The sequence below is a fragment of the Ursus americanus genome, chromosome 1 (genome assembly GCF_024610735.1).
Source record: "Ursus americanus isolate L20-20 chromosome 1, mUrsAme1.1.p, whole genome shotgun sequence".
NCBI lineage: Eukaryota > Metazoa > Chordata > Mammalia > Carnivora > Ursidae > Ursus > Ursus americanus.
Genome location: NC_142127.1, coordinates 11,975,724 through 11,989,027, shown reverse-complemented (window position 1 = coordinate 11,989,027; position 13,304 = coordinate 11,975,724). Strand labels below are relative to the sequence as shown.

The 13,304-nt window shown below is 41.1% G+C and overlaps 1 pseudogene; it reads left to right on the top strand.

Annotated features, from left to right (window-relative positions):
• The first annotated feature begins 2,679 nt into the window (after positions 1-2,679).
• On the top strand, positions 2,680-12,241 carry LOC123796618 (transmembrane emp24 domain-containing protein 10 pseudogene; annotated as a pseudogene).
• The last annotated feature ends 1,063 nt before the right edge of the window (positions 12,242-13,304 follow it).

Here is a 13,304-nt window from a genome sequence, read left to right as displayed (position 1 = left end):
GGTCACAGAGCAGAGGAACGGCAGGTTCATGATTAGGTCTGTATGACTCCAAATCCATGCTGTTTCTACTCCATACCATGACTCTGCAGAGTCCCATTAACCAAAAAGATGTGTCAGAGCTCACCAGGGGATACAATGGGAATCCTAGCCCCCATCCCTGATTCACCCAAGACGGTCCTGACTGCTCTGTAAAAAAGAATCCAGTGAAGATTCCATTGTGGGCTAGAAAGCCAGGTTTGAAGCCACCACTCGGCTCCTCATGTCAGTAGTATCAGATCTTAATGAAGATTCTTCCTCGTGTGTCCACTTTCTGTTAGCCCAAAAATGCAACACAGCACAGAAGTCAAGATAGTGACCTCTGAAATCAGAGCACATGGATTCAAATCCCTACCCTAGAATCTACGCAAGCTTGAACAGTTCCCTCCCTATGCCTCAGTTTCTTCATCTGTTAAATGGAGAAAATAATAGAACTATCTTCATCAATCTGTTGTGAAAATTAAGATAGAAATGCGTAGAACATCCAGCCAGTAGTAAGAATTAGATTCCCTCAGATATAGTTGTTAACCATTAGGTAGTTGTTAACTATTATAGCTATTATTGATGAATCAGTGCCAATCTGAAAGGCTGCCTCTGAGTCTCCCTATATCCACCTATCTACCCAGTTCCAGAAATTATGATCCAGAAGGATACAACAAATACATTACCTCGTTCTCTAGCAGCCAAGTCTCTTGAAGTCAATTGTTCATTAATCCTCTCATTCATTAATTATATCAGTCAGTCAGTCAGTCAGTCAAGATTTATTGAGCATGTCTTATATGCCAGGCAAACTTCTAAGCACTGAAGATACAGGGATGAATTAAAGGAGACAAAGTGCCTGATATCATGAAGCTTATATCTTACTGGGGGAGACAATAAACAAATATAGGATATGTGAGTGATTCGTGTGGGAAGACAAATAAAGCAGGGTGGGTAGATAGAGAGTAGAGGTGGTATCACATAGAAGGACCATAGAAGACCTTTCTGATTAGGCAACATCAGAGCACAGACTTCAATGAAGTTAGAAAGTGAGCCTCACCCATGATGTGGGAAGTGTGCTCCAAAGGGAGCAAACCCTCAGTGCACAAAACAGTCAGTGCAGTTCTTAGAACCTTGTCAGGTTCAAGGAGTAGGAGATGAAATGAGGGATGCAGCCAGAGGACAGATAATACAGAGTTTGTAAAACATAGTGAGGCACAGGATTTCTTTCTAAGTGTGCTAGGAATTTACTAGAAGGCTCTAGACAAGAGAGCGACATGATCAGATTTACCTTTTGAAAGGTCTCTAGGCAGCCATGGAGAGAAGCGACCATAGAAGATGAAAAGTGGAAACAGGGAAATCAGACAAGAGGTCTTTGCAACAGTCAGATGCAATATGAACGTGAGGTGAGCCGGGTGGTCAAGGTAATGGGAATAAGAGGTCAGTTTCAACACATGTGGAAGAGTAGGAGCCATCAGGACTTGCTGAAGCATTCAATTATGGATGAATGAGAAAGAGATAGTCATGACCTCAAGGTTTGGAGGACTCTTTTTTTTTTTTTTTAGTTGTTTCTATTTTTTTTTATCATGTTCAGTTAGCCACTGTATAGTACATCATTAGTTTTTGAGGTAGTGTTCAATGAGTCATTACTTGTGTATAACACCCAGTGCTCATCACAACACGTGGCCTCCTTAATACCCATCACCCTGTTACCCCTTCCCCTCTGTAACCCTCAGTTTGTTTCCTGGGGTCCATAGTTTCTCATGGTTCGTCTCCCTCTCTGATTTCTCCCCCTTCAGATTTCCCTCCCTTCCCCTATGGTCCTTCGTGCAATTGCTTATGTTCCACATATGAGTGAAACCATATGATAATTGTCTTTCTCTGCTTGACTTATTTCACTTAGCATAATCTCCTCCAGTTCCAACCATGTCGATGCAAATGGTGGGTATTCATCCTTTCTGCTGGCTGAATAATATTTCACTGTATATATGAACCACATCTTTATCCATTCATCTGTTGAAGGGCATCTCAGCTCCTTCCACAGCTTGGCTATTGGAGGACTCTTCAGCGTAAGTCTTCAATGCATGGAACAGAGCGCTCACCTAGGGAATGAAAAGAGACAGGGAAGAAGGTGGTGGACTAAGCCTTGGGACCCTCTCAGCTTTAAAGCTCATGAAGAGGATCCAGGTCCACTACAGGGAGGGGGAAGAGAGCCAACGGGATAGGCAGGGATCTAAGCAAGGGGGTGACCTAGAAGCCATGAGAAAAAAGATGCTTTAAGATAGAAGTTGTGAAGGACTATTTCACTCGATGCTGAGAAACGGGTTAAATAAGATGAGGAAGGAAAATCGAGCACTGGATTTGAGAAAGTTTAAGCATCGTGCCCTTGAGGAGAGCAGTTCCCTGACGCATCAGAGGTGAAAACCTGCTGCCAGTTAGGAGAAAGGAGGAGCTGAGGGAATGTTAAGCACACTTTGAGAAGTGGTGCTGTAAGGTGAAACAGAGTGAGAGCAGGGAGAGATGAGAGATATGGGAGTTGTTATTTAAGATGGCAGATAGGATAGCAGGTTGTAGACTTATGGATATGATCCAGGAGAAGAAAGAAAAAAAAGAGTGTTAGAGAGAGGGGATTAGCGCTGAAGCAATGCCCTTGCGTAAGGGTGAATGGATGAGCTGGAGGACAAGGACAAGAGGCCAGGTTCATCTGTACATGAAGCAGCGAAGACAGGAGACCACACAGTGGACAGCAAATGTGGGTCGGAGGACTTTCCTAACAGGACGGTCTTCTGATAAGGAAATCAAAGCCCCCAGACATGAAGAGATTTCCTAATGAAATCTCTAGTTAATGGCAGAGTTAGTTATTGGCAAATCCACTCCCATCCCCCATGAAATTCTGCCACTGAGAATCAACCCACTAGAAGATATTTATTCCTGTTTCTGAACCCCACTGGATTCTCCTTTACAGTTTCATGGTGGTGGTTGTTTGGGGGTTTCCTGGGTGTTGGTTTTTTTTTTTCCTTTAGTGATCTGAATTTCCCTTGAAGTCTTTGGTCATCTGCCAAGCACTAATGTAATGAGAAGTTTGGAATTGTTCCCTGAATGTCCACTTACAGGGATTTTAACCCCCACCGCCCCCCCCCCGACCATGCAAAAGGAAGAAGTATATAAATTTTAAAAATTAAAAAAAAAAAAAACCACAGAATCCATTGGATCCACCTAGCATTTCTTCAATGGGTTCAAATGAGCCCTGACTTCAGACTGCATTGCCCAGCAGAGTGCCCTGCCCACAATGGATGTTTGTTGAAATCTATTGAATAAATCAGTGAAACACTTATACTACAAGTTGTTAGAATTTCTGAAGCTGAGCCAATTCTTTCTCAAGACTGATTCTAATGTTTCAACTGTGAAATCAACTTACCTAAGGGTGGGATCTTTTCACATTTGTTTGTAGCCTGAAAATTGAACGATAGCTTGTGAGTGCGTGGGCAGATCATTTCAAATTACTTAGGCCCAATTATTGCCCAGACTTAGGAACAAAGGTTAACTGCCATTTTATCTTCAGAAAACAACCAATTTAACCCCAGGATAATTAAACCAGAATATCATAAAGACCGAGGGTCAGAGGTCTATGACACGCAAGCTTCACATGACACTCAAGGGACTTCTCCTCATCACAGAAGAGACCAGCCAGATGGGGAAGTCACCTGGTCACCTTCCAATCTCTGTCCTGCGAACAGTCCTGAGCCATTCTTAACCCAGAAGGCTACCCACCAATCTCTTCTCGTGTTGTAATTGATTATCAAGCCATGACCTCTGTCAGCCTTCCCTGATGCAGGCAGCCTTTCACGTCTCAGGCGTCAGGGAGTACATCACCTTCATCCCTTGCACACAGCATGGGGTGATGTCCAGGGCAAAGGAGAGGCTCTCGTCTGCTTTTTTTCTTACACCAGCTCTATTGAGATATAATTGACAAATAGCAGTGTATAAGTTTAAGGTGTACGATGTGATGATTTGATATATTGCAAAATAGTTGCCATAATAAGGTTCATAAATATGTCCATCATCTCACATGGTTACCATTTTTGTATGTGTGATGAGAATTCTTAAGATCTACCCTCTTCGCAATTTGCAAGTATACAACACAGTATTGTTATCTGTAGCCATTATGCTATGCATTACATCTCCAGAACTTAATTCATCTTAAAATTAGAAGTTTGTTCTCTTTAACCAACTTGACCCAACTCTCCCCACCAACTCCTGGCAACCACCAATTTACTGTTTCTGTGAGTTCAGGTTTTTTAGATCCTATGTATAAGTGAGATCATACAGCATTTCTCTTCTCTGGCTTATTTCACTTAGCATAATGCCCTCAAGGTTCATCCATGTTGTTGTAAGTGGCAGAATTTCCTTTTGTATGACCGAATAGTATTTCATTACATACATCACATTTTCTTTATTCATTCATCTGTTGACAGACATGTTGTTTCCATGCCTTGGCTATTGAAAAAAAAATGCTGTAATAAACATGGGGTCAGATATCTCTTTGAGATAATGAATTCATTTCCTTTGGTTATATACCCAGAAGTGGGATTTCTGGATCATATGGTAGTTCTATTTTTAATTTTTTGAAGAACTTCCATAGTGTTTTCCATAGTGACTGAACCAATTTACAATTATACCAACAGTGTGCAACTGTTTCCTTTCCTCCACCTCCTTCCCAACGCTTACCTCTTGCCTTTTTTGACACATAGCCATTGTTTCAGGCGTGACGTAATGTCTCATTGTGGATTTGATTTGCCTTTCTCTGATGTTTGGTGATGTTGAGCATCTTTTCATGTACCTATTGACCATCTGTATGCCTTCTTTGGGGGGGAATAAAAAGTCTGTTCTTGTCCTTTGCCCATTTTAATCTGATTATTCTTTTTCCCCACTGATTTGTACGAGTTCCTTCCATATTTTGGATATTAACTACTTTTTTTTTAAGATTTTATTTATTTATTTGACAGAGAGAGAGACAGCCAGCGAGAGAGGGAACACAGGCAGGGGGAGTGGGAGAGAAGAAGCAGGCTCCCAGTGGAGGATCCTGATGTGGGGCTCGATCCCAGGACTCCGGGATCACACCCTGAGCCAAAGGCAGATGCTTAATGACTGAGCCACCCAGGCGCCCTGGATATTAACTTCTTGTAAGATATGTGATTTGCAATATTTTCTCCCATTCCAGAGGTTGCCTTTTCATTGTGCTGATCACTTCTTTTGCTCAGTAGAAGCTTTTTAGTTTGTTGTAGTTCGACTTATTTATTTTTGCATTTGTTCCTTGTGCTTTCGGTGTCATATCCAAAAAATCATTGCCAAGACCCATGTCAAGGAGTTTTTCTTTATGTTTTCTTCGAGGACTTTTATAGTTTCAAGTCTTATATTTACATCTTTAATCCATTTGAGTTAATTTTTGTGGACATTGTAAGAAATGAATCCAGTTTTATTCTTTTGCATATAAATACCAGTTTTTCCAACACCATTTATTGAAGACACTACCTTTTCTCCATTGAATATTCTTGGTTCCCTTGATGAATATTAGTTGACAGTATATGCATTGGGTTTCTGTGTTCTCGATTCTCTTCCAATGATCCATGTGTCTCTTTTAATGCAGTACCATATGTTTGGATTACTATATTTTACAATATAGTGTGAAATAAAGGAGTGTGATGCCTCCACCTGTCTTCTGCTTTCTCAGGATTTCTTTGGCTATTAAGAGTCTTTTGTGGTTCCATATGAACTTTAGTTTTTTTCCTATTCCTGTAAAAAAAAAAATGCCATGAAATTTTGATAAGGATTACATTATATCTATAGATGGCTTTTGAGAGTATGAACATTTTTAATGATATTAATTCTTCAGATCCATGAACATGAGATATTTTTCTATTATTTATGTCTTCTTCAATTTCTTTCATCAATGTCTTATAGTTTTTATAGTACCAATATTCCACCACCTTGGTTAAATTTATTCCTAAGTATTTTATTATTTTTAATGCTACCGTAAATGAGATTGTTTTCTTTTTCAGATAGTTCATTGTGGGTATAAAAATGCAACAGATATTTATATATTGATTTTGTAGCCTGCAGCTTTACTGAATTTGTTTAGTAGCTCTAGCAGAATTTAGTGGAGTTTGGGGGGATTTTCTATATATAAAAGATAATATCATCAGCAAACAGAGACATATTTACTTCTTCCTTTCCAATTGGATGCCTTTTATTTCTTCTTCTTGACTAAATGCTCTAAGACATCCAGTACTCTGTTGAATAGGAGTGGTGAGAATGGGCACCCTTCTCTTGATCCTGATTTGAGAGGAAGAACTTTTAATCTTTCACTGTTGTGTATGTTGCTGGCTATGGAATTGTTATATATGGCCTTTATTATGTTGGGGTACATTCCTTCTACACCCAATTTTTTGATAATTTTTATCCAAATAAAAGGTTATTTAATTTTGTCAAATGTATTTTCTGCCTCTCTTGGGATGGTCATATGGCTTTATATTTCATTCTATTAAATGATGTATCACATTTACTGATCTGCATATGTTGAGTCATCCTCACACAGAGAGGATGAATCCCTCTTGATCATGGTGTACGATCCTTCTAATGTGCTGTTGAATTTGGTTTGCTAGTATTTTGCTGAGAATATTTGCATCTATGTTCATCAGTGATATTGGCCTATAATTTTCATTTCTTGTAATGTCCTCATCTGGTTTTCATATCAAAGTAATTCTGGTCTTGTAAAATGAGTTTGGGAATGCTCCCTCCTCTTCAATATTTTGGAGACTTTGAAAAGAAATTGACTTTCATTCTTCTTTAAATGTTTGTTAGAATTCATCAGTAAAACCATCTGGTTCCTGGCTTTTCTTTGTGAGGAGGTTTTTTATTAATTCAATCTTTTTATTCATTATCAGTCTGTTCAGATTTTCTATTTCTTTATGATTCAGTCTTTTTTGAAGATTTATTTATTTATTTTAGAGAGAGAACACAGAAGAAGGGCAGAGGGAGAGGGAGAGAGAGTCCCAAGCGTACTCCACACTAAGCACGGAGCCCAACACAGGGTTCAGATTCATGACCCTAAGATCATGACCTGACTGAAACCAAGAGTCAGTCACCTAACCAACTGAACCATCCAGGCGCCCCAATGATTCAGTCTTGACAGGTTGTATATTTCTAGGAATTTGTCTATTACTTACAGGTTGTCCATTTTGTTGGTGTAAAACTGTTGACAGTAGTCTCTTTGTATTTCTGTGGCATTGGTTGTAATGTTTCCTCTTTTACTTACAATTTAATTTATTTGAATCCTCTCTCTTTTTCTTGATTAGTCTAGCTAAAGTTTTGTGGATTTTGTTTATCTTTTCAAAATCAACTTCTGGTTTTGTTAATCTTTTTTATTGTTTCCATATCTCTATTTTATTTATTCGTGTTCTAATCTTTATTATTTCCTTCTTTCTGCTAACTTTGGACTTAATTTGTTCTTATTTTTCTAATTCCTTGAGCTGTAATGTTAGGTTGTTTTTTGAAATCTTTCTTTTTTCTTGATGTATGTGGTTATAGCTATAAACTCCCTTCTTAGAACTGCTTTTGCTGTATCTCGTAAGTTGTGCTTCCATTTCCATTTGTCTCAACATATTTTTAAAAAGATTTTATTTATTTATTTGAGAGAGAGAGGGCACAAGAGGAAGGGAGGGGTGGAGGGAGAAGAAGAAGCAGACTCCCCACTGAGCAGGGGGCCTGATCCGGGGCTCAATTCTGGGACCCTGTGATCATGACCTGAGTTGAAGGCAGATGCTTAACTGACTGAGCCACCCAAGTGCCCTATCAATGTATTTTTTTATATCTCTTTGGATTTCTTCTTTGATACATTGGTTGTTCAAGAGTGTGTCAATTTCCAAGTATTTATGAATTTTCCAGCACTCCTCCTATTATTGATTTCTAGTTTCATACCACTGGGATAGGTAAACATAATCAATATAATTTCAATCCCCCTAAATTTTTTTTTAAGATTTTTATTTATTTATTTGACAGAGATAGAGACAGCCAGCGAGAGAGGGAACACAGCAGGGGAGTGGGAGAGGAAGAAGCAGGCTCATAGCAGAGGAGCCTGATGTGGGGCTCGATCCCATAACGCTGGGATCACGCCCTGAGCCGAAGGCAGATGCTTAACCGCTGCGCCACCCAGGCGCCCCAATCCCCCTAAATTTTTTAAGACTTATTTTGTTACCTAACAGATGACTCATCCTGGAGAATGCTCCATGTGCACCACTGGTGGAGTTTTCTGCATATGTTTGAGAGGTCCATTTGATTTACAGTATTTTTCAAATTCCCTTTTTTATTACCGAGTTTCTTTCTGTCTGGATGATCTGTCCATCATTGAAGGTGGGGTATTCAAGTCCCAATTATTCACACATTGCTGTTTAATTTTCCTTTTAGTTCTGTTAGTATTTGCGTTAGATATTTAGGTTCTCTGATGTTGGATGCATAAATATTTACAATTGTTATATCTTCTTAATTAATTGACCTTTTATCATTATGTAATGACCTTCTTTGTTTCTTGTGAGCATTTTTGGGTTAAAACCTATTTTGTCTGGGATGCCTGGGTGGCTCAGTCGGTTAAGCGTCTGCCTTAGGCTCAGGTCACGATCCCAGGGTCCTGGGATCAAGTCCCTCACTGAGCTCCTTGCTCAACAGAGAGTCTGCTTCTCCCTCTGCCTGCCACTCCGCCTGCATGGGCTCTCTCTCTTTTTGTCTCTCCCTCTCTCTCTGACAAATAAACAAAATCTTTAAAAAATTAAAAAATTAAAAAACTATTTTGTCTGATAGAAGTGTAGCCACTCTGCTTTTTTTTTTTTTGCTTGAAATATATTTTTCCATCTCTTCGCTTTCAGATTCTATGTCCTTAAAGCTAAAGAGAGTCTCTTTTAGACAGCATATGGTTAGATCTTGTTTTTGTAATCCATTCAGCTATTCTGTGTCTTTTGATTACTGACTTCAATCTATTTATGTTTAAAGTAATTATTGACAGGTGAGGACTCACCACTGCCATCTTGTTAACCATCTTCTGACTGTTTTGTAGATCCTTTGTTCCTTGCTTTTTCTTGTTGTCTTTCTTCGTGATTTGGGGACTATTTTGTGGTGTATGCTTCGACTCCTTCGTCATGTTTTATGTAACATCTACAGGGTTTTCCTTTGTGAGGACCATGAAGCTTACATAAAATATCTTATAGTTATAACATTTTATTTTAAACTGATAAGAATTTAACTTGATAGCATACAAAGCTTTATACTTTTACACCCCCCCACACACACCTCACACTTCAGGTTATTAACGTTACGTTTACATCCTTTTATATTTTCTACCCGATAACAAATTACAACAATTACAGTAATTTTAAGACAATTTTTAAACTTTTAAATTGGAATTGTAAGTGCTTTATGTACCACCGTTACAATAACAGAGAATCTGACTTTTACTCTATATTTACCTGTACTGGTGAGTTTTAAACAGTCGTATGCTTTTGTAACGTTAGTTAGCACCCTTTTACTTCAGCCTGAAGAATGCCTTGTAACATCTTGTAAATTGGTCTAAGTGATGAACTCCCTTAGCTTTTGTTTGTTTTGTTGCCACCTCTCTTTTATTTCAGAAAAACAGCTTTGCTGTGTATAACTTTCTTGGTTGGCAGGGTTTTTCTCCCCCTTCCAGTATTTTGATCATCCTACTCTCTCCTGGCCTCAAAGTTTCTCCTAGAAATTCACTTATGGTTTTATTGGGACTCCCTTGCATGTGACAAGTGGCCTTTCCCTTGACTCTTTCAAAATTCTCTTTGTCTTTGATTTTTAAGAATTTGATTATGATGTTTCTCAGTTCAACCTACTTGGGGTCTTTGGCCTCATGAATCTGGATAGCCATTTCTCTCCCTACGTTTGGGAAGTTTTCAGCCAGTATTATTTTAAAGAGATTTTCTGTCCCTTTCTCTTTCTCTTCTACTTCTGCAATTCCCATAATGCATATATTGTTTCTTCTGATTCTATCCCATACGTCCTGTAGGCTTTCTTCCATCTTTTTCATTCTGTTTTCATTTTGCTCCTCTGACTGCATAATTTCAAATGACCTATCATTGAGCTCATGCTTGCTTTCTTCTGGTTGGTTCCACCTACTGTTGAAACTCCCAAATGAATTCTTGAGTTTAGTCATCATATTCCTCAGCAACTAGATTTTTGTTTGGTTGTCTTTTTTGATAGTTTCTATTTCTTTGTTGAAACAGAGTTCTCATTTTGTTCATGCATTTTGACCAATTTCATTTAGCTATCTGCATTTCTTTGAGTTCACTGAAATACTTTTAAAGGATTATTCTGATTTCTTTGTCAGATAGTTCACACATCTCCATTTATTTAGGGTTGGTTATTGGAGCTTTATTAGTTTCCTTTGGTGGTGTCAAGTTTACCTGATTCTTTGGGAACCTTGGTTGCTTGCACTGGTGTCTCTGCATGTGAGTAAGCAGTCTTCTCCCAGATTTCACAGGTTCACATAAGCAGGGAAAGACCTTCATCAGTCAGTTCATCTTGGGGTGCTGGGTGGGTTATCTGGTAATGTCTGTGAACAGATGGGACTCTCTATTGGGGTCCCAGTTGGTCAAGGCCACTGCCCATGCTTTCAGGTAGGGGTGGTGTTGCTGGATGGGCTCCATGGTTGTGTGGGCCTGTTGGTTTGCCTCTGCAGTCAGGTGGGGTCACTAGCTGGGCTCTGCAAACACCTCTGGTCTGGGGAGGTCGCAGGCTATGTTTCTTGGCAGAGCAATGTTTCTGGTTCGACACCACAATATGGGCAACACTGTGGGCTGTGCCACACACACACTCCTTGTTGGGTGGAATCTCAGGCTGTGCTTCCTAACCAGATGGTGTTTCTGGCTGGATTCTGTATTCAGGCAGGCCTACAAGGTGGGCTCTTATGGTCAGGTAGAGTCACAGGCTGGGCTTTGCAATCAGGTAGGCCACTAGCTGAACTCCACTGTTGGGCAAGGTTAGGCCCAGGCTCTTTGGTTGGTCAGGACCTCCAGTCTAAAGTTGGGTGGGTCTGAAGACTATGATCTGTGGTTGAGCAGGGTCACTTTCCAGGATCCCTGGTCAGGTGAAGCCACAGCTATGTTCCGCAATTGGGCAGGTTCACTGGGTGGTCTCACTGCCTGGGTGAAGTCACAGGCTATGTTCAGCAATCAGGCAGGGCCATAGGCTGAGGGTGTGAACAGTCTCCGGCACCGTGTCTGGTCTGTCTGGCCTACCAGCTCAGCATGGCCCTTGCCCATTACCACTGCTGCTTTTCCTCCTTCTTGGCCCCAGTTCGGTGTTTGCCATCTCCTTCCATCTGCCCATTAACTCCCACAAGTGCCCGTGTGAGGAGATCCACAAGGACCTGCTAGTGACGGGCACTTACGAGGTCACAGACCAGTCTGGGGGCACTGGCGGCCTGCATACCCACCTCAAGATCACAGATTCTGCTGGTCATATTCTGTACTCCAAGGAAGATGCAACCAACGGGAAATTTGCCTTTACCGCTGAAGATTATGACATGTTTGAAGTGTGTTTTGAGAGCAAGGGAACAGGGCGGATACCTGATCAACTCGTGATTCTAGACATGACGCATGGAGTGGATGTGAAAAATTACGAAGAGATTGCCAAGGTTGAGAAGCTCAAACCTTTAGAGGTGGAGCTCCAACGCTTAGAAGACCTATCAGAATCCATCGTTAATGATTTTGCCTACATGAAGAAGTGAGAAGAGGGGATGCGAGATACCAATGAGTCAACAAACACTCGGGTCCTGTATTTCAGCATCTTTTCAATGTTCTGCCTCATTGGACTAGCCACCTGGCAGGTCTTCTACCTGCGTCGCTTCTTCAAGGCCAAGAAGATGATTGAGTAATAAGGCCCAGTCTCCTCTCACCTTTATCTCAGCCAGCTGAACATCGCTGGGACGTGTCTGACCTAAGGCATCCTACTAATAACACCATCAAGGCACACTGGAGCTTTCTTGCCAGAACTGATCTCTTTTGGTGTGGGAGGACAGGGGTTACCACCTACACCCAACAAGTCAATGAGGGACTTCTTTTTAACTTGGTAGCATTTGGACTGGTTTTGCAACAATGAGACTATTATTGGAGTTACCTATGACAAAAAATAGGGGTTACCTAGATATAATGCCAAAGCCGGCATTGGTACTGGGTTTCCTCCTGTGATCTGCTTGAACCATGTTTTCTTTCCTTTTCCTACTCTCTCACCAGCTTGGGCTTCCACTTTAGCTCCTTTCCCAAGGTTTGTATGACCGTGTTGAACTTGTTTCATTCTGATTGTCCTCTTTGGATTTCTGTGTGAAAACACACTTCACTTTCTCTTGACCCTTAGCTGAAATGTTTAGGTAGCTTCTGGTGATATCCTTTTACAAATTTATGTCCCTTAAAAGGGTGATAGATGGGACACCTCCTAGAAATGAGCTCTGAACCGTACATAACTCTTAAAGTGGACTTCATTTCAGAGAATTAAAATATTTGTGCTCAACTGCCTGAAAAAAAAAAAAAAAAGAACATGCCCAGGGTCATTGTTCAGACTCCCTGATTGTGCGGGACCACAGGCTTTGCTCAACAGTTGATCAGGGATGCAAGTCTGACTCCCTGCCTCAATGGGTCTGTCAGTTAGGCTCCCTGGCTGTCCAGGCTCCGTGGCCAAGCTTCCTAGTCAGGCAGGACTGGTGGCTATGCTCAGCTGGTATGCAGGTCTGTAAATTTGCTTCCTTCCCAGGAAGGGCTGTAGAACAGGCTCCACAGCCTGTCCCCATTGGCTAGAGACTCAAATCAGGCAGAACTGATAACCAAACTCCCTGGATAGATGGAGCTGCCATCTCTCCTCAGATGCCGTTGCAAGCAGGAATACAGTCTGCCTAGATCTGAGCACTGGCTGCTGTAATCTCTTCCCCCCTTTTCTGTCTCTATCTGACCCCCAGTGGTCCAGCCCTGCGGATTCCCTCAATGATCCCCAAGAGGCAGGACCCAGGGGGCTTTCTGGGAAGCATCCCATAACATTGAGGGAGCTGGATTCCACCTTGGCCTCTCTTTTCCCACTGGACAAACCAAAGGCTCATGGGGGCCCTCTCTGTGGTACAGTGATGTGGTCAAAGTGAAATCACTCCTCTTACCCTTCTAATGCAGTCTTTCTCAGTGTCTGTGATTCAGATGGGTGCTTCAGCCCCAGCCCAGGTTCTGGAGTTTTCA